We start from the raw sequence: 5,733 nt of genomic DNA, 5'->3' as shown, positions 1-5,733 counted from the left end.
TTTCCTGTAATAAGAATGGCCTTTGCTGATAATTGCTTGTCGGGCCGTCTGCTATGGAAGGACGTCATGGACGCTGTCCTTCCGTCAGCACCGACGGAAGGACAACGTCAAATATGTTTGCACAAATGTCCTAAAGGACATTCAAGAGGAGCCCTACCGTGACGGCTTCGACACCTTAAAATTATGCTAGAGACGATGTATCGACGTCGGAGCAGCCTATTTTGAAATTAACGATGGCGGTAAATCGGGCTAGTTGCTTGTTTATGATCGTAAAATAACAGCGCAATAAACGACGAACACATACAGACAAACGAAATTTGAAAGTTTTTCATATATTGCACCGATGTTATCAATACTTTTATTCGACATTACTGTTCGGACATATCCTGTATGACAACGTATGCGAACGATTCTTATCAGAACCATATGCCTCCGTCCTCATTGTCTTTTTGTAAAAGCTCATTCGTTTCTTTCATTTAAACTGTTCCGCTGTAAGTAACGTGAAAGCAGCACCGCTAAGCATTGCACGAAAGGATATCTTTTCGGTAATATAGCAAATTTAGATATTGTTGCCATATATACTCACGGCTTTAAAGTTACTTGCAATGTGACGCTTTGACATCCGCAATCGTTGATATATTAACTGATTCAAAGTCGGACAAATATATCTTCAAAACTGTTTTCTTTTCCGCGTATTGAGAAGAAATGGAATGCGTTTCTGAATACAATATAGGGCGCACATTTAAGTAAAGCAACCACGCAAGCACTGTCGGCGTCAACTTCTGTTCTTTTTTTCTTCGTATACAGACATGCAGGCATAATAACCTACATTAAAGGGCACATCCCAAAGCCATACTTACAAAGTATCAAATAACTGCTTTCCAACTTGTCTACGCTCCGAAAGACATTCGCCTTTTCAACGTAAGAACACCATGGGATGCCATTCGCATTATCACATGAACCGCTATTCCCTTCCATCTTTCTTTATTTTGTTGTCGGCGAAACGAGTGAAAGTAATACGGCGAACCAGACCCATCTTTAAAGAAACGCGCAAGAAAATCTTTGTTATTTCAATGGCTTCTTTCATGCTTTGCGCGTCGGGTTCATTGGCATTCTCTGCTCGCTCTGAATCGACGTACGAGAGCCACATTGTTCTTGTTATACAAACAGTACTCTTGCTTTATTGCATTTCATTTTTCTGCCCTGTCGTTGTCCCTTGGCACGTACCCGAGCGTCTTGGAGATCTGAGGGAGAGTGCGACGCTCGGTTTACTGGTCACGCCCGAACGCGACCTGCCAGACAACTTGCAAAACTGGGCTCTTCTACTTTTCAGGCCGAGTTTTTTACAACACCCGCATTTAGATCAGTCCTAACGCCCTGTCGGTGAGAAGGTGTATTCGCGTAATTCTCAGGCGTAGTATAGTACAAGTATTTCTCGTGTTGCTCAAGTTAAATCAGGCCACACAGAGCAAGACGACTTTAGTGTTCTATATTTCTCTGTTTCTTGTTTTATACTGGGTAGCAAGCCCCTAAGAAGTAAAACAGAGCTGATATGTCTTTACTTGGTGAAATGTGACTTACAGAGAATGACGAACGGTGCTAACGGAGTGTGCTGAACGGTGCTAACGGAGGTGTGTTACGGTTGAATGGTACAGCCGGTAAAGGAATTACGGAATAAAATTTTCGTATTGGTGAATGAAGTGGACGTGAGTGCTTAGTAATTACTTGTAGTGGGTGGAATTTCTCAAAAGGCACGCCACCAATTCTGTGGATGCACACATCTTTGTGCAGGTTTGATTGTGAGCCTGCAAACGACACACTTTCCTCGCGTAGACGTGCTCGTGTGGTCCCTGTAGCGCAGTGGATAGCGCGTTGGACTTCTAATCCAAAGGTCCCGGGTTCGAATCCCGGCAGGGATGCGCGGTCCTTCTTTGGGGGGCACGCACTTATTTTACTCCACTACAACACGAATGGATTAATGACTTGTGTTTTTGTTATACTCATGGTCGTCCGGTCTGTATTAACGGCAAGTCTAACAAAGAAAGGTCTGCTAGCTATAGGAAAAAAATTGACATCGCGGCTGGCTTATGTGAGTTGGAAGAAACCATTGCAAAAGTGTAGTTAACTGGGCCAGTTGGTATGGAGTTGGAATGAAAGAAACCATTGATGTACTACAATAAGGTGTGTAACGGACCTTCTTGATCTGTTTGCTAATAAAAATATTATATGTAGGCTTGCTTTGGCGAGGACTCGCTACGAGAGTTAGTGTGCAACAAAATTACGCTGCCACCACCCGGTAGGGTTGCATCAAAAAAGCCATGACATTTTAATAGACAACAAGACGCCTGCCTTTCTCAAACTTTGTTTAGCTAGGCGCATTCAGCTTAGTTACGCCCATGACAATATTTGTGGTATTTCTACATTCTATCATACCGTTGTCCAGTGAGCTGATGGGCTCGACACATGTGCCTCAAAATTCCAGCGTAATAACTTATCTCAGAGTGAGTCAGGCTGACTGTGAGATAAGCCATTCCAGCTAACACGCAACTTTTGTTTGTGCTGACTGAAAGTATGCAAGGGCTCCATATGCCGCCAATCCCAGCTTGGAAGGCTCGGGAATTTGCATCGTAAACGATGAAGTAAATCGCGGTTCGAAACAAGATAGGACTCTCGGAGTCCGCGCCAATGTTTAAATGAGCTTAAATGTGCTTAAGACAAATGACAAACCTTAGGTAGTGAATATTTACGACGTATAAGTGCAGTTGACACGTAACAAGCGAAAACGGTGCTGTGATTAGTGTCTGAATTGCTGGACAACGCCATGCAAGAGCCGAGCTACTGATATTTTAACGCGATAGCGTTAAAGAGCTCGTTTCGCAGAAATTCCGGTGTCGGCGTCGTTGAATCAGCGTTGACAGTGACCGAAAAATCGAGAAAGATGCAAATAAAGTAACCAATAAAAATATTTAGTTGGAGTGAGAAATGAACCGAGGCCTTCAGCGTGCCAAGCAGGTGTACTACCTCAGAGCCACGCTGTTGCTTAAAACTGCTTCGAACATAAACACTACATGAATGCCGTGTAGTGAAAGGAGCTTCCTTAACGCATGTAATATTATGTGGCAGAAGCGTAGAATCGTGCCAGGCGTCAAAACATGCGAATGGGGCAACGAGGGGGTATTTTAAAGGCCCGCCCCTTGCAAAGCTCTGAGATATATTTCGTTATCATCAGAAAAAGCATCAACAAAGTGAGCATCTGCGTAGGGTCGCCTGTTGCATTACGGAATCGTACTGGGCCTTTCGCCGATTGGCATAAGGAAGTATTATGGCGTAGTGGAAACTGCGCAACTGTATGCAGTAGGCACTCTAGGATAGCTTGAAACGGCTAATGTTACATGCACAAATGTTCGTTTTCTAGCGGCACGGTTGAGGCATGCACCAAGAACCGAAGCTAGGCTAGCACTTGAGAAGGCGATGCGCATGGGGCCTGATTACACTTTCGCGTTCAACTCTTGAAGGCGAAGCTCAAGCGTACTCCAAGTTTTTGTAGAGGCCGGCAGTTCCACCACTCCTTTCTACATTTAGTTTACTTGGTACATTTTGACGTGTTCCGTCTCAGCAAAACCACAGATAAAACGTTTACAACTCTAAAATAATTTCCCCACCAAGGAAATGTTTATTGAAGAGAAATTGAACATATACCAAGAACCTTATCTCGAAGTATATTTGACAGCCAATTTCTTAATTTAAGCTGCACCTCACATATAGGCCAATAAAGAGCAAATAGTCAGTGGCCTCAGCCGCCTTCTATATTGGAGAAGAGTGGCAGTCCTCTCCTTGAAAGCACAGCACAGCTGTCTGGATCACGCAGTGACGACGTCCGAGTCTGAAGCGTATGTTTTTTTTTTTCTCTCCTTCTTTTTAGAGTGCCGTGGCTAGAATACATTTCCTCGCTTGTGGATATGACGCATACCGAGCTGCCCTCAGAAACCGGAACGTCGTGAGGCCGCCAAAGTATGAAATGTTGACCCGGTGTTTATCTTCCTAGAAGTCACGCGCGGTTCCAACCGTTAGCCTTGCTTGGATATACAATCTGCGTCATATGGAACAAACAAACTACAAAAAATGTGCCGATAACGCGAGCGCCTGTATTCGTTGAGACACCTGCTAAAGCCAACCCTATTATTTAGGATAATATTTATCGACCTAGTGCATTGTGCCTTAGAACGCAACGCGGTAGAATATACTGCTGCTGTTGACTCTTTAAAAATGAAGTGGTGCTGCATTTCGATGTACCTGTATTCCAGTAACTTGAATCATGATTAGTTCTGCCGTGTGTTAGAGTTGCCGCTGTAGGTATGGAATTGCGTGCCAACGAGGCTGATAACACCAGCAACGCGTCGTGAAGCATCAGTGTTGCACAATATCATGAGCTTCTGTCACTGGATAACGTTCCTTCAATCTGCTGCACGCTGCTGATGGAACCACCGCATAAACTCAGTTAAGGAAATACTTAAATTACGAAGAATAGTTTTAGCCATGTAGGTGCAGTGGCTTCATCAAGAAAAAGGGGCTTTATTGTTCAAACTTTTTTTGAGCAGGTTCTTGAGCACGTGAAAGTGATTCTGATTATATATAGCGCTACAACTTAGCTCATATCAGGCGAGCACATGGTAGCAAGTATTCTGTATTAGCCAGCTCTGGAATTTCATTTTTGCTTCTGTTATTCAAGTACCATATTGACGAAATCCGTTGCCTACCTAGGCTTATAGTAACACCATATCATATGCAACAACTCATGTGCCCCGTAGTGGAACATGCAACGATGCAGGTACCTCATAGCTGCCGGTATGACAATGAACAATAGATTGGTGTAGACAGAGCACGCAGTAAGGCTTGACACTTAGCATCGTTAGGGCTGTAGCGTGCTAAAAACGATTGTAAGGTACGCGCGTTTGCGATTGCATTCATGATTTCAAAATGGAACACCTTATATATCTTGCCTCTTTTCGTTGTTGCGTGGCCAGATAATCCAACGAAAAGATGTAGAAATATTAGGTCATATTTGTGCGCATTCATGAGTTGATTGGAGAATATGGCGCAATATATTTTACCTTTGGCTTGTATATGGCAGCGTGGTAAGCTTTGGACATAACATAACCAATTCTGACGCCTTTCAAAGCTGGTATAAAGATCAGTTATAACGGTGGCGTGAAGACACAATAATCTCAGTAGTGCATGCCATGCACTTTCCCTTGTATGTATACATCATCTTATCTGACGTCATTAGAGGCTCTGTAGGCTACATTCGCACAATTAGGACGCACTTACTTTAAGCTATTTAGCTATTTAGGCCTTGCCGGACAAGCCAGGTAATTGGTGATTTTATGTCAGTATACTCACATTCCTATATATTGAGGAAGCTCAGTGGCATTTTAGGCTGTATGTGTAATGGGAGTACAGATCCGAGAACTTTCAACGGATGCACACTTCACATGATGTATAGAGTAAGGCTTTTCCCTTGCGGACAACAATTTCACTCTCACTCTAGAGCCGTCACCTAGTGGCGGTGGCGAGAGCTCGGTTTTCGCTCATTTAGCAACTTGAAATTAGACTTATTTGAGAAGTCGAGGTTAGGTGAGCACGACTCCATGGCTTGTGAAAGCCGTACTAGTTAATTAGGCTTTGCCCGCACGTCGGGTTTATGTTGCAATTGCGTACTTGTCGGAATAAATC

General features: G+C 43.6%; 1 non-coding gene across 1 annotated transcript; it reads left to right on the top strand.

The window, feature by feature from the left end:
• Positions 1-1,846: 1,846 nt before the first annotated feature.
• On the top strand, positions 1,847-1,919 carry Trnar-ucu (transfer RNA arginine (anticodon UCU)). The gene has a single exon. It is a non-coding gene; the product is annotated as a tRNA-Arg (tRNA).
• The last annotated feature ends 3,814 nt before the right edge of the window (positions 1,920-5,733 follow it).

Source organism: Rhipicephalus sanguineus, chromosome 2, assembly GCF_013339695.2.
Source record: "Rhipicephalus sanguineus isolate Rsan-2018 chromosome 2, BIME_Rsan_1.4, whole genome shotgun sequence".
Taxonomy (NCBI): Eukaryota; Metazoa; Arthropoda; class Arachnida; order Ixodida; family Ixodidae; genus Rhipicephalus; species Rhipicephalus sanguineus.
Note: the sequence above shows the minus strand (reverse complement) of the source record. Positions and strands in the feature narration are given on the sequence as shown.